The following is a 23,410-nucleotide window of genomic DNA, read 5'->3' as shown; positions in this document are numbered from 1 at the left end:
TCGGGGTGCTAAGTGGCCAAGGCAGGGCGGAGTACTGAGTCTGGAGAACAGAGCCCCCTGCAGGGAGGACCCTCTGGTCTGCCAGACTCAGTGGAGCCGGCAGAATGTCGGTGCGTTTTTCATTGGTCAATTTGTATGTCCCGCCCACAGGGCATCCCGAACCGGCTTGGTACGACCTCTCCTCTGATGTCAGCCAAAGGACAAGTTCCTATTCCTATTGGTTGATGGGGAGGAATTCCCACGCTCTGATTATTCGCTCCTCCTAGTTTCATGATGAACATAGAACAGTGGCAGGTATGTAAGGAGAACGAGACAATCTCGTGTCTTGGGCTGGTGATTAAAAGGTGGGCTTTTCAAAGATGCTCTGTTGTGAATAACAGAGCAACCAGCTTCATTTTTGGAGCTAAGAAAGTCTGCCTAGATGAGGCTAAGTCAGATGCGAATTCAAAGTTCTTGATTTAGAACGTAGCGGTCGCGGCTAAGATTTTTAGCCGAAAAGAGGACTAGGAGAGCCGGGAGGATTTCCCGGTCAGGGTAAGCCTTCCGAAGCAGGCGCCCTGCACCTATTTCAGCCTAGATTTCACCCCAGACCCAAAGTAAGTGTGTATTTTACCTGTATCTTTGTATTTCACTGTGTGTTCGCGTGTTAACCCGCATAAACCTCATTTTATTCCACTACTGTGTTTTGCCTAGTGAATTATCCCGGTATAAAAGTGTTAAAAGTCCTGGTCTCCCGTGACACCATGCTTTTCCTCCTTGCTTCTGGGATATCTCTCCCAATCCTGGTCCCTGCTTTATTTCTACATGTTCTCAGAATGCACACTCCCTTTCTAACAAGGTCCTCTCTTTGCATGACTTCCTTTTCTCTCACTCTCTGCTCCTCTTTGCTATAACTGAGACTTGGCTCACTCAGTTTGACTCTGCACTGGAAGCTGCCCTCTCTTATGGTGGCCTTTCCTTCTCCCACACTCCGCGCACTGATGGCAGGGGTGGAGGCGTGGGCCTCCTCCTCTTCTCTCTCTTCTGTTACCGAACCCTTCCTATTCCTCCCTCTCTTTCTTTTCCCTCCTTCGAGGCTCACACTGTCCAGATCTTCTCCCCTCTTCCTGTCCATGTGGCGGTCATCTATCGCCCACCTACCTCTACTCATCCCCCTTCTGCCTTTCTCACTTTTAATCCTGGCTCTCTTTCTTTTTCTCCTCAGACTCCCGTGTTCTTCTCCTTGGGGACTTCAATTGCCATATTGATGACCCCTCTCTCCCCTGGGCTTCCCGCTTTCTCTCTCTAACTCTTCATTTGGCCTTCAACAGTGGACTGCAGCCAGCACCCACAAGAATGGCACTACCTAGACCTGGTTTTCACACAAAAAAAATTCCCTCTCTGATTTCTCCATTTCTCACTTTGACGTACCGTTCCCATGGCAACTCGACGTCATTTGACGCCGCCGGGTCATGTGGAGTGACGTCACATGACCCGCTGCGTCATTTGATGTCGCGTTGCCATGGGGACTCGTCCTGAGACGGCTGAATCTCGGTAAGTAGAGGTTGCAGAAGCCTCACACGGTACCCCAGCATTTAATTTAAATAGCAAAAACAATGGTACCGGGCGCTACTAATAGTGACTAATGGTTGCTATACATGCAAGGCATGTACCCATAAAGATAAAGATAAAATCAGTTTTAAATCAAATGTCACCGGAGAAGTATTTAAAATAGAAAATTATATCAATTGCAAAACGGAATACGTGATCTATGTTTTGGAGTGCCCTTGTGGCCTCCAATACATAGGACGGACCTCAAGAGCTGTGAAAGTACGGATTTTAGAACATCTGCTAAATATTAAAAAAAATGTTTTAACGCACAATGTCTCTAAACATTTTAGTATGTACCATAATTCGGATCCTAAAACTCTAATTTTTAAAGGTATAGAACATGTTCCTGTACATTGGAGAGGTAGGAACAGACTGAATAATTGAGCAAAAAGAGAGACCTTTTGGATCCATAAGATGCAAACCCTCCATCCAAAAGGTCTAAATGTGGACATAGACATTGGTGCATTTTTAATATGAAGATGTTCTGTTTTTATCTGTTGTTCTTACCTTCTGTTTTTATCTATATGGAAAACATTTTTTACAATTTTTTTTTACATTTTTACATTATATATTTATATATTTTTTATGTATATTTAATATTTCATTAATGATTGTTCTTTTTATTATCCTCCTCTTAGATATCCTTGAAACGTTTGCATCTTTGCGTCGTTTTTTAATAATATATCATATATTTAATAAATTTCATATGTATATTAGGGTTTTTAGTAATATTTGTTTGTTTTTAAGACTGTCTATCTTTATATGTTATATATTTATACACTTATTTTGATTATATTATGTATATCACATCCATCTGTATTATGTAAGCAATATTGTGCTCATTAGAGTAGCCAATAGTTCAATTGTCTACACTATATATATGAGAGACCACTGGGGTTAACATCCATGATTCCTGACGAAGTGGCAAGCAGCTACGAAACGCGTAGAATCTATCCTAAACAATTGTGGAGGACACTGTCTTGGGGCCGATTGATGAGCTGACGTAAGGAGGTGCTGGCAAACGGACCAGAGAGACTACAGCGGGAGACAGAATCTTCCGTCCTGACCGCTACGTCACAGGAAGTGACGTCACCGGACGTGACATATGCGGAAGGATCACCAAGGGCCTGTATGAGCGGCATCCCCCCACGAGTCACCTACGGCTCTCTCCAACGATTGTAACTACTGTACAAATGTGAGTGTATTACCTGTGTGTATTTATGCCATAATATACCCTTATGCACTACACTATTGTGTGCTCTCTCTCTTTTTTACATCCTCGGGAGGTACACTCCAATGCACGGACGTCCTTAGCCCATCAGATGTACTGATCTGACTTTTGTAACATCAGAAGGCATCCTTTATACCAGGGCTCCAGTCAGAGAGAGAAGGGTCTCTGACACGTCTGTCATTCACCTATATATTGTGAGTGTGATCTTTTGAGAGATATTGTTTGCACCTATTGTATCTGGTCTGCACTATTATCTCTTCCATTTTCCATATCCCAAGAATTGAGCGCTCCTCCCACCTGGAAGAAAACGCATTTAATTTAAATGCCTTGGGGAAGAGGGCGGGACCTCTGCAACCGCCCGTGACACCCCAAAAAAGCTCATCAGTTTGTGCACCCCATGCTCTAGGTGACCTAATCACAACTCTTGGGTTAAAATATCACATCTCTGCTGATGACACAAACATTTACTTTTCAACCCCATACCTTACACCTGCTGTACAGACCAAAGTTTCTGAATGTCTCTCTGCTATATCATCCTCGATAGCCCTCCGTCGCCTTAAACTCAACATGGCAAAAACAGAGCTCCTCATACTTCCTCCCAAACCTGTCTCTACTACCTCCTCCCACATTACTGTTGGAAGTACTATCATACAACCAGTAGCACAAGAATGCTGCCTAGGGGTCACACGACTCCTCTCTCACGTTCAAAAGGTAGCTAAAACCTGACGTTTATTACAAAGATACGTCCTTTCTTCTGTTGCTTGACTGCTAAAACTCTGACACAGGCCCTCATTCTCTCCCATCTCTATTACTGTAACCTCCTGCTGTCCGGCCTTCCTGCCACTCACCACCCCTACAATCTATCCTAAACGCTGCTGCTACTGTTTCCTAAATCTGTCTCAGCGTCTCCCCTGCTCAAATCACTCTCCAGGCTTCCTTATCAAATCCCGCATCTCACACTCTTCTGCTCCTTCTTACATCTCAGCCCTAATTTCTCGCTATGCACCATCCTGACTCTTGTGTTCTGCTCAAGGATGTCTTTTTCTCTACTCCTTTTGTATCTAAAGCCCTCTCCTGCCTTAAACCCTTCTCACTGACTGCCCCACACCTCTGGAATGCCCTTCACCTCAATATCCGACTAGCACCCTCTATATCCACCTTTAAGACCTACCTTAAACACACCTGCTAAAGGAAGCACATGAGTAGCTCCACTAATACTTTACACCTCATACGTAAACCTTGGCCCCTTGCAAACGCACTTACTAGAACATCCTTCTACTGTTTCTGTACATTCTTCCTACCTACCAATTAGATTGTAAGCTCTTCGGAGCAGGGGCTCCTTTTCCTAAATGTTAGTTTTATGTCTGAAGCAATTCTTCTTGAAGCAATGTGTTATTTGTATTATTTGTTATTTATATGATTGTGACGTGTATTACTGCTGTAAAGCACTATGTACATTAATGGCGCTATAAAATAAAGATAATTAGATTGTAAGCTCCTCGGGGCAGGGACTCCTCTTCCTTAATGTTATGTTTGTCTAAAGCACTTATTCCCATGATCTGTTATTTATATTATCTGTTATTTATTCGATTACCACATGTATTACTACTGTGAAGCGCTATGTACATTAATGGCGCTATATAAATAAAGACATACAATACAATACAATACATACTGGACATACATCCTACACAAAATAATATATGTGATTAAAACATTTCCTTCTTTGCAATGCATTGCAGGCTTCTCTGAGAGGGACAAAATGTACTACTGTCTACTATTGAAATGTAAAGTATTCTTTATACAGAATAATTAATTACCAACTTCTTGGAAAAGGAGTTGATGACAGAAAATGAAAGTTACTTTCATAACAGATGAAGGCAACTTTCTTATGTTCTAGGATAAGTCAACAGCGACCTCCAGTGGTCACACTCAGAAATGCATGCCACATAATGGGCAAATTACTGTACATGGTAATATGAAAAAAATGGAAACAAATGCTGCTCCATGCACCAGAGTATAAATGTGCTAAAGATCTAAAAATAGGCGCCTGAAATGGTGCAGCCCATGGGAAGACGCATATCTACGTAGTATGGGCCTTCTAATTTGCACCCCATGAGCCTAAAGTTGCTAGGTACAGCGGCAACAGCCGGACAGCTGACTTTATGGCTATGTTTCCCATCAGTGCCCCTCTGCCCTGTGTCCTGATTATGTCAATAGTCCTATGGAATGATTGGTATTGTACATGACATGTTCCTGGTCAATCGTGTCATTAACAAACTTGCACCTGGGATATGCTAGGTGCTGCATTAGCTGTTGGGGTAGCCCTGCCAATTGGAAATAGGGCTGGAGGCCTTTTTGTGACTTGGTCCACACACACACATGCAGCACCACTTCGCTGACTTCCCGGGAAGCTTTGGATTCACGTCCTGGCACCGCTAGCTCCAATCTGATCAAACGTACGAGCTCGGAAGACGAACGAAATGAAACGACATGCAGGCAGCGTTTCAAAACCTTTGTCTTAGTTTATTAAGCATAGGGTAAAAGGATTTATACAGAAATAAGAAAACATTTGGTTAGAGGCGTAACTTATGTTAAAGGCGTGATTTTGGGGCAAGACTTGTTTGTGGGGTGATCAAATGGGCGTAATTCTCCCAGGACAGACACTATCTGGAATACATAACATGCTCACCTCCGTCATTTACAACCTTGGTTCTCATGGAACTTATGTGGGATGATTTTAGCTTCCCAGGGGGCTAACCTCCTATTACAGATAAGACAGTAAAAACTAGCTCCATGAGTGAATATATGTTAGCAAAAACTGACTACATGAAGAAATATATTCCAGCTATCATAACCAGACAAAATGGAAGGCATACGCTTCTGGCCTTCTCTCATTGTCCCTAACATTAGCCTTAATTTTCCTTGTGCCTTTTTGGAGACCACCGCTAGTGGTGAGATGACGAGGTTAAGTAGTGCTGGGTTCTCAAAGAGGCCAACCATGAATCCTAACTTAACTTCTTTGTCAATTTTTAAGTAAGGGCTGAATTTAAATGACGACTGGCACCGTGTTTTGTATGTTAATTGGTGTTGCTGCCCTTTTTAGGACTGCCGTGAGCGTGCTGGTTGGGGACCCCTGTTTTAAAAAAACCCCAAACATTTAGTCACTGCGTGGTTCCTCCACAATTTGTACAACAAAACGTACATTCCCCTCAACCATAATTTCTGGTTAAAATCCCAGCATTCCCCTTTTCTGACGTTTCCCGGTGGTTGACTGGAAGGCCACCCACCCGGCCCTTTTAGCAAAGGGGGCCAATTTCTGTGGCGCGACCATGCACAGCCACAGGTCAATGTCTTTTGTCCCAAAGTTTCCCATGCAACCTGCGCTTGAACTACATTCCATGCTGATCCCCCGTATGTTTTGTAAGTGTCATGTATTAGCTCAATGTAATTTAACATGTTTAACCCTTGATCTTGTTTCTCTAAAATCTAGATAGCAAATACAACAAAACCTCTCAACCAGTTATCCATGGTCTTATGCTTGTTACTGGCTCTATCACCTACCACTTGTGTTTTCTTTTTATCTAGCATCCCGTCTCTAGACAATTTGCAAAGGTCTATGAACTTCCGCTGTAAGGGCGCTTTCTTAACTTTGGACGGTACATGGCTGCACAGTGAGTTTGAGGCGCAGGCATAGGTGCCGCTCCCTACGATTTTCCTCACTAACTTCGCTTTCTTTGGTGGCCTTGCTTATTGCTGCTGCTTCCTGCATGCCCCAGCCTTGCCTGGCTTTATTAGATCGGCTAATTGCTGTAAGCTTGTCAGTGATCCGGAGGGCCATGAGCTAGGCGGTATACCGCGCAGATGCCGAGCTGACCCGAGGTACCTCTGCAGCAGCTGCAGGGGCGGAAGTTCCACGGTGAGGTGGGCCTTGTCGCAAGTCTCCACAGTTGACTGCATGACAACTTGAGGATCTGGAAGAGAAAGGTAAAAGTGAAAAACTTTCTGGCCCCCTAGCCATGCGTGCTCTCTTTAAAACCCTCTACGATCCCTCCCTCTTGCCCCAAGGCCACGGGGGAGAGGGTGGGCTGCCATCAAACCAGCATGGTCCGGCCATCTCAGCCCTTATGGAGCAGACGGACCCATGCTGAGACCTCTGGCTCATCTGAGAAGAAGGCGACACTTGTATAGGAGAGATTACAGGGACTAACCATTGGTAGGTAGCAGTACATGCAGATTTTAATGGGGAACTGAGGGGTACATTCTATACACGCCAAATCAACCATTGTAGCAATTTTCGGACACAAATCCCCATTAATGTCTGTGTGGATTTTTGTCCAAAAGGGCCCAATCAGATGCTTTGGCAGGTATATAAAAAGCCCCTGAGGGTAATATCCATCAAGAAGGTGTCATTTGCCTAACAATGTGCTACGATATTTTTTCATTTATGTACATTTGTGCCAGTAGTCTCCTATATTGCCTCTGAAGGAGATCTCATAGGTGCAGAGGGTAAAGACACCTGAACCTGTTTGATTTAGCTGACACAAAGAGAAAGGAATAATGCACCTGCTTTAGGTGCATAGTTTAACCAGAAAGGTTTGAAAAGGATCAATAGTAAATCACGGACTGCTTGAGAAAACAGCAATCGGTGCGAAACGCGTGGCAGTCTTTTTTGTCTGTTTTGTTGTCACTTGTTTTTAACCATGATCCAATAAAGTACTTCTATTTTTGCAATCATCTGGTGCATTCCACTTCCACTTGGGGGTCAGCGATTTAACACTGATCCTTTTCAAATCCTTCTGTTTGATTGACGGGCTATCCAGGCATTTAAAAAGCTGAGCAACTCCACTGATACCAGACGGAGATGCGGTGAACAGCAGGAGCAGGTACAGCTCCACACCGGTCAGAGAGTCGATGACTAGAGCTATGATCCCGGCTTCTACGGGAAAGCCCCTGCCTTTTTCAAGTTTGCCGGGTAGGTGCAGGAACCACAGGACTCTCTATGATTCTCTCAAATCATCAATGAATCTGCCATTTAACCTTATCCCAGTTATGAAGTACCCTGCTAAAAGATGTATATATTGAGAGACTATTCACAGTGCCCCTCGTTGAGCTTGCAGAATGGCTGATACAGTATATACGTATATTCTAACCACTTCCCTGTCAAAGGAACCAGCAACGCAATGCATCCGGGGCATTTCCTTTTGCCCTATTTGTATTGTATTGTATTGTATGTCTTTATTTATATAGCGCCATTAATGTACATAGCGCTTCACAGCAGTAATACACGTGGTAATCCAATAAATAACAGATAATATAAATAACAGATCATGGGAATAAGTGCTTTAGACATTAAGGAAGAGGAGTCCCTGCTCCGAGGAGCTTACAGTCTAATTGTTTTTTAGTTTTTGGTCTTGTTTGAATAAATGCCACAATTCCTTGTCTTTACGGCAATGTACTTATCAAAGCTGCTGGTCAGTCCGATCTCCCGTGATCGATCAGAAAAGATCCTGCATCCCAGGGCACGCAATATGGCTGCCTGTTTCTAAAGAGGACGTGCTGTTACATAATTACATAGTAGGTGAGGTTGAAAAAAGATATATGTCCATCGAGTTCAACCTATGCTAGATTTAGACAACATATACTTCTCCTATATTTGTTTAGCCCCCTTTCCCCATGTCGGAGGGAAACTACCTGTGCTGCTGTTACCTGCATGGCTTATAAGAATCCTGTTCCTCCGCCGCTGGAAACCTGGGGTGGTCACCTCATTGGTATACAGTGCCTCCACCTGAGAGAGATCCTATTGCAGTACGATAACCCCTCACAGGAACCCACCAGTAAAGAAATAAGGATACACACACATAGTATGGCTAACTGATATTTACTGGCATATAACTGGCATATAACTGATAACGCAATAATATACAGGCCCCCATAAGGCCGTACCCACACAGTACCCCCACTGTCTGACCACCACCTTGCCCACACCCCAGTGAGGTTCCCCCAAAGTTATGAGGGTGCCCTACCCACCCGGTGTCCACAAAACAGGCCTACCCCAAAGTGTGTGAGGAGTAGCGCTACCCCTGTGTATGGCCAGTGGTGCACATGGAGTACCTTCCTGGTCTTAGGCCAGACCAGGCCAAACTATAGCGTGGATCTGTCATACCACAGAGTGAGCCCACACTGCGATTTATCCACTCCTTCCACGAAGGTGTCCGCCTCTGAGGGAGCTCCAACTGGAGTGTGTCCCTATGAGTGTCTATAGTGGTCGTGGCCTGGTCCCAGACCACAGGCCGCAGATTGCTGCATGGCTCCGTCACTGATGTAGCAGCACTAACAGCACACTAAAGGGGGTGTCCTTAGCTGAAAGGGCTTTCCCCATACATGCGCGGGGACTAGCTGGGGCCTACAGGGGAAAGCTGGCCTAGTCCCAGGGCTACTGACAGCTGGGACTCTACCTCTCTCCTCTGCATCCTGCTCCCGACTGGCGTGGTCCCAGATTCGTGCCAAACCTTACTTCTCCCTTCCCATGGATAAGGGATCCCTATTGGTTAAACCTGCCCATGTGATGATGCAGCTCCTGAGGCTGCTGGGATTTGTAGTCCCTAGGTCTCCTGTGTAATGGCCGCCGCTCGTGCCCGTGCTGCGCATGCACACGCTTCTCCTCTTGCAAGCGCAGGCAAAACGAAATGGTGGCCCCCACTGTCGGGTGCGCCGCGGAGTTCTGCGACTCGGTCGGCCACCTGCAGGCTCTACCTGGTGCTCCCTGCAGTGCCTACCCCGCCCGCAGCCCCGGCAGAGCAGCCTTAGCCTCCCCCTTCCCTGCACCCACATCGGAGGTAAGGGCTCGGCTACATCTGTTTTTACAGTTTATAGATCCAGAGGAAGGCAAACAAAAACACCAGTGTTTCTTCCTAAATAGTTGCTATAGCAACCCAAGGAAGCCTAAAGCATTACAAATTATGACAAAGGGTGAAAAGAAACTGCAGTAAGTATTATCTAATACCCCACAACTGACACACACACACACATATATATATATATATATATAAAGCAAGCACTCCAAGTAAAAAAATCCGTAAGGCAAAGTGCTAGTCCCATAAAAAATGTAGAGTATACTTTTACCATTCAGCAGAACAGCAAATAAAGAGGCAGCACTCACAGGTAAATATCCAGAAAAGTGTATTAGAACAGACACATAAAGAACCAATCCAATCCACACAATGATAAGTAATTAGCTAAGTTGTTGATTGATCCATTCTCCTGTGATCGATCGATGAAGATTCGGCTCGGGGGTTCACTAAATGGGTCTTATTTTGAAAGCAGATCGCACGGTTCAGCGCTATCGGAGTTTACAGAATAAGCCCCAATGGCTTGTCATGTGTAACAGAAGAGGACAAAGGATGCAAAGTTCTCTGGGGGAAGATCATGTGACCAGTCAGTCACTAGATACAATTTGTGCACTGCTAGAGAGAGGGAATGGCTCAAAAGGGGTGTGCCAGAGCCTGTTTCAGAAGAGGAAGGGATGTGACTTTGTAAATGGTTGCTATAGAAACAAAAAAAATGCTTGTTACAGTACATTATAATACAGTAAAAATTTATTTCAGAGTGTTTTAAAAAAATTATACAACTATCTCATAGGACAGAACTGATATATATTTTTTAAATAAAAACATGGAGGATATTGCTGCGTCTGCAGCTTTAAGGTACAGTCATTCAGGTTTTTTGAGTAAGGCTATGAGGGACTTGCAATGTATTTCAATGTCCAGCATTTGGCCGTGAGTATAATGATTAGATTTTTCAGTAGCAATCAATATCCCTGAAAGCTCCATCTCAATCTGCTATTCTACGCAGAATATGAGTACGGGGGGGGGAGGGGGGGACCACCTTATGTGGGTTACAAACGACCTTATAGTGCTCTACCATTTCAGGGATGTCTTGTGGAAAAGCTACAAAGTATCTGGCACTACCAAGGATCTCAATCACTACAGATGCCGGTGGAATATGTGCACAAGGCAAACAAGGCACACAAAACCACAATATTATTCTGACAATCTCCTCCAGAATACATCAAACCCAGCTAATTTCTGGAAGGTTATCAACAATATATTCCAGCCTTCTAGCCATCAACACCCATGTAATATCATTAAGGATGAAATTACTCTGACAAATCCCACTGACATTGCAAATGCATTCAATGATTACTTTGTGGGGTGTGCTACTAACTTATTAGCAAGACGTAACCCAAACCACAAACATGAACCTCACTCAGAGTACCCTATAGCCCCACCCTCTCCCAACACTGCTCACAATTTTCAATTTGTCCCAGTATCTAAAGAGGAGATTACACAAGCGCGCCTCAAACTAAAACTAAGCAGCCAATGTGGACCTGATTTACTGCAATCTAAGTTCCCCAGCCATTGCCATACCAATTGCCATATTCCTAAAACCTGGAAAACTGCCAGAGTTGTCCCAATCTTCAAAAGTGGGGACAAAAATAGTCTCAAACTACAGGCCAATCTCTCTTCTCCCAATACTACCCAAAGTCATGGAAAAATATGTTCACTCCCAATTAAGCGATTACTATACCAAGACAAATTTCCCTAGCCAATTCCAATCTGGCTTAACCCCAAACACTCCACGGTAACTACCCTGCTAAAAGTTTGCAATGAAATCCAGTGTGGAATGGAACGGGGACAACTCACTGGTGCAATATTCCTAGATTTTGCAAAGGCATTTGATACTGTTGACGTCAACACTATAAGTCCTGAAAGGAATAGGCAGTGTTGGGGTTAAACTCCTGCGCAGGGCCTAGCCTGCAGTTGCAGCCTGGATAGCTACAATGTTGTCATATCCAGGGGTTGGCCTACCGGCAGTTTGGAGTGTCATATCTGGGAATGGTACTTATTGGGTCCCATGCAGATGGTGTGATGCCTGTCAGTACCTGGACCTGCCCTGTTATGGGGCACGGTTACAACCCCCTCCCCCGGGTATAAAAGCTGGCACTCCACCAAATTGTGTGCGTGTCTTCCCCCCCTCAGTGGAGTGGGAGTGATTCCCTTTTCCCCATCAGGGTGTGAGGGAGCTAAGGAGGGGCTCTTGGGGCCTCAAACCCTTGGGGTCTGCTCCAGGGAAAGTGGAAGACGAATAAAGACCATTTGTACCATCAAGAATCTCGGTGTCTTGCTGGAGAGAGTATGTGCCTCTGGGGAACAATCCTGCCCCTTCCAGGACCCTCATGGGATGGAGGCGCTGCACGATAAGAAGGAATCTCTGTCCTGTCGCTGTTCCCATATTCCATTAGCGGAGCCCTCAGACCTCTTGGACTACAGGTGAGACAAACAGCACCAGAGCACACCCTGTAGATACCAGATCTTCCATAGGTTGGGGGGAGAGTGGGAGGGAGAAGGTGCTACAACATCTTATCTTGCTTAAAAAACTCCAGTGCTCTGGAATAGGGAAGCATGCTTTAAACTGGGCTCATTCCTACCTATCAGGTAGATCCCAACATGTGTCTCTCTCCGTCTCTAACTCCAACCCCTTGGATATCACCTGTTGTGTCCCGCTAGACTCTGTTCTGGGGCCCCTACTCTTCTCAGTGTTCATTAATGATCTTCATACAGCTTGTAAGGGAGCTTCAATACACATGTATGCATATGACACAATCTTGTGTGCACACAGCCCTAGCCTCTCCAACCTTGAACACATACTTCAATCTGACTTTTTGAGACTTGAAAATTGGATTTCCCAAAACAAACTGTTTTTAAACACTGACAAGACTGTAACAATGGTATTTGGGACCAAGCCTACATTTTTAAAGCTTCCAATGACTGAGCTCCAGATCAGAACCAACGCTAATACCACTGTAGCACATGTACCCCACCCTCTTGGAGATACTGCTTCAGCAACAGGTGTTTTGTGGTACGGCATACCTGTGAGGGCTCAGGAGAGCTGAGTTGATCTGCGATGGGTTGGAGATCAGGACAGGCTTGTGATATCTTCTGGGTTCCAACTTCAGTGGGTATCCAATAGTCCTGAAGATAGGTCCTACTGTAGCACAGTCACTCATACCCCTGCCCAATTACTGCAGACTCAGGCAGGAATATATAAAACAAGGGCTTTATTCTGCAGTCACTGCATAGATAGAATTACAGCGGTGCAGATGTTGATCAGAGGTTTCCAGGCATCAGGATGGTGCATAAACAGGTAGTATTGAGGCCTAAGTGTCAGTCTTGAAGCCTTTGTGGCAGCAGGTGTTCTCCAGCCCCATAGGGGCACGCTCATCCCTCATGGGAGAGACTCACAGCCCTTCCTCCAGTTTCCAACTCCAGACTGGTCTGCCCCACTCACTTTTAGTACTTCCCCCTGATATCAAGAAGCGGAGGGCATAGTGTATGTATCATCATTGGCTACACACACACACACACACACACACACACACACACACACACACACACACACACACACACACACACACACACACACACACACACACACACACACACACACACACACACACACACACCATGTCACCTCCTCTCCTGTCAATCAGAGGATAGCAGAAGGGGGATCAATAGCCCTAGATCATCCTGTCACAGCCTGCAATACCTATCAGGGCTTGGGTGACAAGAGGCAGAAAAGCAACAGGACTAGCCATGTTACACCACCTAACTCCTATTACTAGTTTTAAATACTTGGGCATATGGCTTGACTCCCATTTAACATTTGGGATGCACATTGATACCCTGACATCCAAAACCTATACCAAACTAGATGTACTTTATACAGTAGGAACAAATCCTCCCTAAGTCTGCTGGTCAGAAAGTGTATCGCACAGCAGATGCTAATGCCAATTATCGACTATGGGGACATACTGTAGTATACAGCTCGGCACCCCAAACCCACTTTACCAAACTTGATACCCTCTATAATTCACTATTTCATTTTGTTCAACCAATGCAACTACAGCACACATTACAGCGAGATGCTCAAAGAACTAGATTGGTCATCACATGAGTCTAGGCGCAAAGTTCACCTTTCCTGTCTTGCCTTCAAATACTTTCTGGGCAGACTACCCGTCCACCTGAACAAGCTCCTCACCCCTACCACATGCAGCACTTATCACCTGAGATCTGACTCCAAAAGACTGCTCATGGTCCCAAGGTTCAGCAAAGTATCCGGCCGCTCCTCCTTCTCTTACCGTGCACCCCAAAACTGGAACAACCTACCGGAGACTCTCACATCCACCACCAGTTTAAGTTCTTTCAAAACTAAGGCTGTCTCACATTTTAATCTGGTCTGTAACTGTTACATGTGCATGCAATGTCTTGTATATAATGTATACTCTGTTCAATTATGTAACTATGTATTGTAACCATTTGTCATCATAACTCTGTGCCCAGGACATACTTGAAAACGAGAGGTAACTCTCAATGTATTACTTTCTGGAAAACATTTTAGAAATAAATACATTCTCAATTCTACTCTCCCCCCCCCCCCCTTTTACTGTTTGAATCATGCTGCTTATATTTTGCATCTCAGCCACAAGAGGGCGACATTGATGGTTATTTATTCAACTGTGATAGTGCAGAGCAGGGGCCTCGACTTTCCATTGACTTCAATTAAGGGTGCTAGTAGCTGTATTGGTGCTAGAGAGAGTAAGATATTTTGTAGGCTGTCATACCCTTTAATAGACCAACATATCAATTGTATAAGGTTATCTTGTGCATAAGCTTTCGAGTTTTGTGATGAAGAGGCCTCAGCAGTCCCATCATTAATCATTAACTTCAATGGGAGTTTCCGTGTGACAGTGCCCCGAGCAGCACTATTGTAGGTGAATAACCCCCATTGACTTACACTATATACTTGCACATACAGTACTCATAGCTACTGGAAAACAAAAGAAACAAAAGCGCAAACGCACATAGTGAAGTAGTAAAATTAAATGAATATATATTTAAATAGGTAATATATCTGCGTACATCAGATTATTAAATAGACAGCATTTTATGTACATTGACATGTGTTACCAAGCATCACAGCGTAACTACTGGATCGAGGGACATCCACCTCACTGCCAGAAGTTCTTGCTCCACTCCTGGACGGACCGTCTCGGCACTTCAGGACGCAGCTTCTGCTTGGGGCTGTAGTTTTGAAGTTAAAGCCTCGCTGGTTAACTGGCTCTCCAAATCACCTCTCCGTCCGGCTGCTTGCCAGTATAGGCGCTGACGGAAGTCAGAGGGGTTACAGCCTCCGTTCTGCTGTTAGTCCATGTGTCCCGTGTGAGCTTTGCGACGGCCGCAAAGTGCGGATGGCCGTGAGTGATGATTTACGGCACTTAAAGGTATACACAAAATGATCGAGGTATGCCACAGAAATAGGTACAAGTAATGGGTAAAAAATCACCATGTCATGGAACAGGAATACCCCTGTCCGCACTTCTGTTTCACCCCCCCCTTTCCTCGCAGCCCTGCTTGCCAGCTTATTAGTGCCAGCTGTATGTGTTTGGCTCTGTACACAAACACAGTGCTTGTGTGATAATACAGTGCCCTTTCCCCTCTCCCAGCAGCTTGCTGTATTAAAGATGCAACATTATTGCTACATGTTGTAGCTCCCCCAGACACTCCTGTGAGTTGCCATAGCAGCCCCAGATTTTCTCTCAAATGGGCTAGTCTGCTTTCTCCCCCTCTGCTCTGCCCACAGATGGTTTGTCCCCAGACTATCTTACTACCCAGCATACATTGCCATTTCCTTTCCACCACACCACTGGACGAGTGAGTACCTTGCTGTAACCCCTGTAATGGTGCTGCAGGATTATCTTTTCACCTCCCTTTACTACTAAGCACACACAGAGATATTTAGACCTACACCTCTACACAAGAAACTGTTTTTTCCCTGCTTTCTCCAAAATAAAGTAAGAAAAGAAACAGACCTTGTCGTGCTTGGAAAAGAGGGCCGAGTTGACACTATCTGAGCTAAGTCAACCTATACATGACCCTCTGGCTTCCAGAATAGTGAAAAGATATCGTGTGCCTTACAGACACTTACAGGAGCTGCTACTCCAGACTCCATGATAAACAGAGCAGTCTCTGCAGACAAAGGAAGCACCAAGTAGCTCAAACTGCACACAGCCTGCAGCCTTAACAGACAAGCAGCAGCCTACACTGAACAGCAGCTTTGCAACAAACAGTGCTTCTCACACAAAACCTAACTGCCTTTTCTCTGTCTGAGTTCACCCTCTGCACAGCCCCATAGTGAGGAGCCACCAACTCACCTACCCCTGCGCACGTCCCCACGGCCAGCGCCACCAAGGGCCACGCCACCGGACACCCGCCAGGACACGGGTCAGAGCCACCGGACACCTGTGAGTACAGCTACCCCTACGCTGCACGCTACAGGACACAGCTCGGCATCATCTGAGACAGACGCCCATCGCTGACAAGGTAAAAGACCGCACACCACACGCACTGGCAAAAGGCCTACACACACCTACAGCATGGCAGAACTCAGAGCCTCACCAGACATCACGCAGGAAAGCGATCACTAAGACACAGAGAACGCCGCGCAACCGCAACCGGCGCAGGCAGGCGCAAGGCCCAAACGGACAGTCACACTGACACAAAAGGCCCGCGAAAAATATGAGACTGACATTGAAGCGCACCGTGCTAAATTAGAGTTGGCCTGGGAAACAACCACACTTGGGATAAGCAATGCCGCCGGCGCTGGTAACTATATACAACAGCTTGAGCAGGCAATAACTCAATTGAAGATAGATCACTCGCGCTATCAAGCACTATCACAGGCATATTTCACCTATCTAACAAGAACTAACATGGAAGATAGCCTCCGAGAACGCGACCTACAAAAGGCGATCGACCTAGAACGTGATGGCATCGTGCAGGCCGCCATCACGGATGCCCAAAGCGAAAGAAAAGGGCTCCTCCTGGAGACCGCGTCGCAGCGCTCCAGCACATCAAGGTCTGCAAAATCAGCGCAATCCAACATGTCCAGCGCAAGCGCTACCAACGCGCGAGCCACTGCAGAGGCCGCACGTGCCAGGGCCGAATATGGTCAGAGAGAGGCAGCCGTAAGGATAGAAAGAGCGCGCATAGAAGAGGAGGAGCAGAATGCTGCCAATGCCGCTGCTACCGCCGCCGCTGCCAATGCCGCCGCGCGAAAAAAGGCCGAATTGGACGCGGATCTAGAAGCTCTAAGCAAAGAGAAGGACGCCGCTGCCGCCATAGCCCAAGCCGAAGTCTTAGAAGCAGCTGCGAGACAGGACGGCGGGGAGCAACCGTACAGACGGATAGCCTCAGAGGATCCAGCCCAACGCACTGAAGACTACGTAAGGAGCCTCTTCAGTGTAAACACCAGCGCACCATCTCAACACGGATGGAGCGACTCCACAGACACCAAAGACTTGCTAATCCCACGAGGAGAAGACGCTGTTCCTTCAATGGTACATGCTGCCTGGGATAGCCACAGCCGCAACAGTGATCCACACGCCAGCGCGCACACGGATGCACTACAACAGGCTCGCCATCCAGGTACACCCACACGGGAAAACACAGCCCCTCGCACCGACCAGCAGTCATCACGCGTCCACGCCAAGGAAGAGGCGACCGCACAGACCGTCCCAGCAACCACCTCAGAACGGGACAAACACGCCGATGCCTCAGGTCTGACAGACATAGCCAAGTACATGATCCGGCGTGACCTGGTGCACGCAGGACTCATCTGCTTCGACGACCGCCCTGAGAACTACCGGACGTGGAAGTTCACGTTCAAAGACGCAACCAACAGCTTGGACTTCTCAGCAAGAGAAGAGCTCAACCTGCTATCCAAGTTCCTGGGGAACGAATCCAGAGAACACGTGAATCGACTGCGGGCGGCAAACGTGCATCAACCCCAAGTAGGTCTTGACCTAGTGTGGGAAAGGCTAGAAGAGTCCTACGGCAGCCCCGAAGCAGTCGAGGATTCGCTCTTCAAAAGAGTCAACAGCTTCCCCAAGATCACAACTAAGGACTACTCGAAGTTACGAGAGCTTGGAGACCTGCTGCAAGAACTGGAGTTCGCAAGGAAAGACCATTCCTTAATAGGTCTCAACGTCCTAGACTCAGCTCGTGGAGTGAGACCCATCCTGGAGAAGCTACCCTTCAACCTCCAAGAAAAATGGATCTCACAAGGCTCCAAATACAAAAGGGAGAAGCAAGTCGTCTACCCCCCATTCTCAGTTTTCTTGAGCTTCATTCGCGAAGCAGCAAGGACGAGGAACGACCCCAGCTTCTTCTTAGGTGCGCAAACCACATACAGTGCAAGCAGTCTGAGGAACGATAGACCAGCGACGAGATATGGTAACACCCAAACACCCATCTCAGTCCGCAGGACGGACGTGCCTCCCACGACCCAAACTACTCCCGATCAGTCGGTCGCCGGAGACAAGGAACCAAGGGCCCCAAACAGGGAATGTCCCATACACAAAAAGCCACACCCACTCAACAAGTGCTTTGGGTTCAGGATGAAGTCCCTAGAGGAACGCAAGAGGTTACTTGGAGAATTCAGAGTTTGCTTCAGGTGCTGCATTTCCACGACTCACCTAGCCAGGGACTGTAAAGAAGAGATCAAATGCACAGTGTGCGAAAGTGACAAGCACGGGACAGCGTTACACCCAGACGTGCTGACACTCCACCAACTCAAGAACCCATCCTCCGTAGCGGAGCATGGCGGGGAGAAAGAAGAAGGAGAGTCAACATCCGTCACATCTCAGCGCACTGAGGTTTGCGGAAAAGAAGGAGACAAAATGTCCTGCTCCAAAATATGCCTCGTCGCAGTGCACCCCCAGGGACAACCTGAGAAGGCTATTCGGATGTACGCAATCCTCGACGACCAGAGCAACTGATCGCTGGTCAGGTCAGAGTTCTTCGACATGTTTAACATACAAGACGGTGATTCTCCTTACACTCTCAAAACGTGCGCAGGGCGAATGGAGACCACAGGGAGAAGAGTAAATGGCTACACCATATGCTCAATAGACGGCAAAGTGAACATGCCCCTTCCCACACTCATCGAGTGCAACCACATGGCCACAAACAGGGACGAGATTCCCACACCAGACGTGGCACTCCATTACCCCCACCTCAAAGGAATAGCCAACCACATCTGGCCGGTAGAACAAGGCGCCAAGATCTTGCTGCTGCTCGGTAGGGACATCATGAGGGTACATAAAGTCCGTAAACAGCATAACGGACCCCACAACGCGCCATACGCCCAAAGACTTGACCTAGGATGGGTGATAGTGGGCAACGCGTGCACCAACAAAGAGCACGGGCAAGACTACGTTGATGCCCGCAGAACGGTGGTGACAGAATGTGGACACACATCTCTCTCTGAACCATGTCTTGGCCATCTCCAAGTGACCGAAGGGCCAAGTGAAGAGAAAAGACAAGGTCATACCCCTGAGATCAACAAAGACGTCCTCACGTCGAGGGGATGCGACAATGGCCTAGGATGCTCAGCAGTCCAGACAGCTAAGGATGACGAGTCGATTCCACCGAAGGAAGAAAGTAACCTCCCAAAGGTGACCGACAAAGGGATCGTCCAAAAGACAATAAACGATCAAACAGTCCTCTCGCGAGCAATGGCACGACTAAGATATGCAGTTGTTCCTCGCCACAGAGTATCAAGTGACAAAGCACCCAGCTGCCACGGCTGGCACAGCCGCAAAAGATTGCGCCCTACAGGTGAAGTTCCAGTGTCAAAAAGACTGTCCTCTCACACGTCTAAAAAGAGACAGCCACAGAGACATTTCATAAAGAGACTGTTCTTCGTTACGTCCAGGGAGAAAATAACCTCCCGATGGCAGTTAACAAAGAAACACAAAAGCGTTTCACCAAACTACGCGAAGATGTTCTCGTGCAAGAGAAATGTACAGATGAACTACGGTGCACAGCGTTCCAGACAACAAGGAACGATGACAAGCAAACACCATCAAGGGAAGATAGAGGATTCCCGAAGTTAACAGTCAAGGAGCTCTCTAAAGACGGACTAAGCAGTTGGGTGACTCCGCTACCATTCCGTTCACCAAGAAGGCGCTTCCCAAACAATGGAGAACATGCCATCTCTAGGTTCACTTCGCACCTCTGCGACCTAAAAAGGGAACCAGAGACCAAAACCAACTTTGTGGCCTTCATCCAAAAGATATTCCTTACCGGCCACGCAAAGCCAGCACCTCTAATGAAGAAAGGTGAAGAATGCCGGTACCTCCAATCACCTGGGGCCTACCAACCTCAGGAACCCGATCAAATCCGGGTAATGTTCAACCCCAGCACTCAGCTTCAGGGAGTCTCTCTGAGAGACGCCCTCTTTACTGGACTAGATTCGACAACCAGTCTTCCAGAAGTGTTGTTCCGCTTCCACAAGGAACCAAAAGCCATCTCCTTCTGCCGAACGCCAGGTGATAGGGCGACACCTACCACGACTGGCACACTTACAAGGGGATGTACTCTGTGGATAAAACTACAGAGACAAAAGGACTGTTTTCTCACAAGGCTAAAAGGAAACAGTGCCAGAGACCCTTACAAAAGACATTGTGGTGCATCAAGCTAACCAAGAGCTGTGCACCCACCTGGCTTCCCTTACTGGAAGGTTGGCCAAAGGACTTTGACGCCAGTGGTACCGGCCGGTATCACCTTGCTATGGGAATATGGACCTTTGCATTGTTATGTTATGTTTGCATTGCACATATGTTCCACATAGCCTGTCATATAGTGGTATCTACAGATACCAGACGGGGAGTGTCATGGAACAGGAATACCCCTGTCCGCACTTCTGTTTCACCCCCCCCCCCCCCCTTTCCTCGCAGCCCTGCTTGCCAGATTATTAGTGCCAGCTGTATGTGTTTGGCTCTGTACACAAACACAGTGCTTGTGTGATAATACAGTGCCCTTTCCCCTCTCCCAGCAGCTTGCTGTATTAAAGATGCAACATTATTGCTACATGTTGTAGCTCCCCCAGACACTCCTGTGAGTTGCCATAGCAGCCCCAGCTTTTCTCTCAAATGGGCTTGTCTGCTTTCTCCCCCTCTGCTCTGCCCACAGATGGTCTGTCCCCAGACTATCTTACTACCCAGCATACATTTCCATTTCCTTTCCACCACACCACTGGACAAGTGAGTACCTTGCTGTAACCCCTGTAATGGTGCTGCAGGATTATCTTTTCACCTCCCTTTACTACTAAGCACACACAGAGATATTTAGACCTACACCTCTACACAAGAAACTGTTTTTTCCCTGCTTTCTCCAAAATAAAGTAAGAAAAGAAACAGACCTTGTCGTGCTTGGAAAAGAGGGCAGAGTTGACACTATCTGAGCTAAGTCATCCTACACGTGACCCTCTGGCTTCCAGAATACACCAATTGGGCTTATTAAAAACTAACAATCTATCCAATTTTACTACTTCACTATGTGCGGTTGCGCTTTTGTTTCTTTTGTTTTCCAGTTGCTCTAGGGGTAATCTTATCCCTATACATACAGCTCCAGATGCCAGTTCCTAACACAGAGGTTGTTTATTTAACTTAACACATAGGTGATTAAGGGGTTAAAACAGTAGAGGTCTTTTGTTGCGCACTTGTATCTCGTCTTTTCCACAGAACTCATAGCTACACTGCAGTAAGGGCTTAAAGCGGCAGTCCAAGCTACATGTGTTTTAATTTTTATTATTGGTTTGAGGCAGGGGGTCTCCGGAGCTGAACCGCATTGATTTCAGCACCGGGGACACCCTGCTTCCCGCGATGCAGCCCGCAGTAGTGGGCGCCGGTATCTGTGTGCAGTTTAAATGTCCTGGTCGAGCGGGCTGACAGGAAGTCGCAAGGGATGATGTCACGGCTTCCTATTGTGACGCGGGACATTTAAGCCGTCGTTTCGACATTCACAACTGGCCCAGCTGGAGCTGCTACTGGCACTGCCCTACAGAGGTACATATCTCGGGAAGCAGAGGGTCCCCGGAGCTGAAGTCAAGGCAGTACAGCTCCGGAGACCCCCTGCTTCAAACATTACAAAATGTAAATAAAAACACGAAGCTTGGACTGCTGCATTAAGGGCCATATTAACTATGCAGCTTTTTGCAAAGGGACGTTTCTTGTGGCATTACACTACTTAGTAAATACCGCCCTAAATATCTTGAAAATTGAAAGTTTTTCTTTTTTAATTCTTTAAAAGATGAGTATGTTTACCTGTTCAGCTTGGGCTCTCAGTGCTGACATAATCAGGCTGCCATCCCTCTCTCTGACCCCTTCCCATTTCACAGACAACATGTCACTTCTTGCACTCCAATATTTGCATTTCTCGACTCCTAAATAACCTTCATCTGCCTTTTGCAGCATTTCTTTCCGAAGGCTCCTCAGTATTACAACCTCACCGCTCCCGAAGATGATTCCCTCTCTCACTGGAAGCCCATGTCTGCAGTATTCTCTTACACTTGTAGAGCGATTTTTCATCAAGTCACGCGTTCATTATCCCATCTGCAAGATCCTTAGTGATTCATCCTCCGGGGTTTCTTGTTGGATTCCTTGCAGTTGGTGTATGCATTAGCTACATGGATTGACCTTACAATTAGATTAACATAAGCGTGCATCTCTGTTTCGGAGGGGTTCTCGTTGTGTATTGCTGGGGCCAGTGCTTTGGAAAGTGCACCCGCTGTAAACATGAGTCTACCTGGCATATAGATTGCAACTAGAGCATACTATGTTACCATCATTGTTTTAATCCTTAGAGCAGGGGTGCGCAAATTTTTTCTCATGCACCCCCCTGCCTCTTGTCCTTGGGGCTCGCCGTCCCCCCCTTCGCTCAGTGCGGCGTCAAATGACGTGTGGGGTTATGTGACGTCACGTGACCTGCGGCGTCATTTGACACCGCGTTGCTATGGCAATGTGTGTGTGACATCACGCTGCATGACCCCGCGTTGCAATGGAGACGCTTCCAGGCACCGGCTGAAGCAAGGTAAGTATAGGTTCCAGAGGCCTCACGCAATCCCCAGCATTTAATTTTCATGCCTTGGAGAAGAGCACAGAGCCTCTGCAACCGCCTGCGCCCCCCCAGAAAAATCTCCCAGGGTGGGCACGCCCCCCAGTTTGCACACCCCTGCCTTACAGTGCAGTCATTTATGGTTTTACCGAATAAGGCTATCAGGGGCTTGTAATCTGTTTCAATTTCCACCTTCTGGCCATGAATCTATTGAATAAATTCAACAACATTCATAAAAGCTCCGCCTTAATCTGTGCATACCTGGTTTCCGTATGTAACCCTCAGACCCCCCCCCCCCCCGGTCGCAGATCGGACCCCCTAGGGTATACTAAGGTCTGGCTACATGTGTCTAGGTGGTGCATATCTGTGAGGAACAGGAGGGCCTGAGTCTCCCGCGATGGTATGGGGGACAACAGGGACAGGTTTCTATGGTACATGCCTTCATCTGGTTCTAGTGGTGCAACGCCTCCATCTCTGGCAAGCCCTATCAGGGTAGGGTTAAATCCTTCCAGAGAACCTCACGCTGGGGCGAGAGATTTCAGTCTCACACAGTCTCTTATAAAACAGCAGC

At 46.9% G+C, this 23,410-nt stretch overlaps 1 long non-coding RNA gene across 1 annotated transcript in view; it reads right to left on the bottom strand.

Annotated features, from left to right (window-relative positions):
- Nucleotides 1-5,356: 5,356 nt before the first annotated feature.
- The window catches only part of LOC142468980 (uncharacterized), a 41,992-nt gene continuing 23,938 nt past the window's right edge, over nt 5,357-23,410 (bottom strand). Inside the window, exon 3 of the long non-coding RNA XR_012788927.1 lies at nt 5,357-6,795. This is a non-coding gene — a long non-coding RNA (uncharacterized LOC142468980). The remainder of the gene's footprint in view (nt 6,796-23,410) is intronic.

Source organism: Ascaphus truei, chromosome 1 (assembly GCF_040206685.1).
Source record: "Ascaphus truei isolate aAscTru1 chromosome 1, aAscTru1.hap1, whole genome shotgun sequence".
In the NCBI taxonomy this organism is placed as follows: Eukaryota; Metazoa; Chordata; class Amphibia; order Anura; family Ascaphidae; genus Ascaphus; species Ascaphus truei.
The sequence above is the reverse complement of the archived record's forward strand: the minus strand, read 5'-3'. Positions and strand labels throughout refer to the sequence as shown.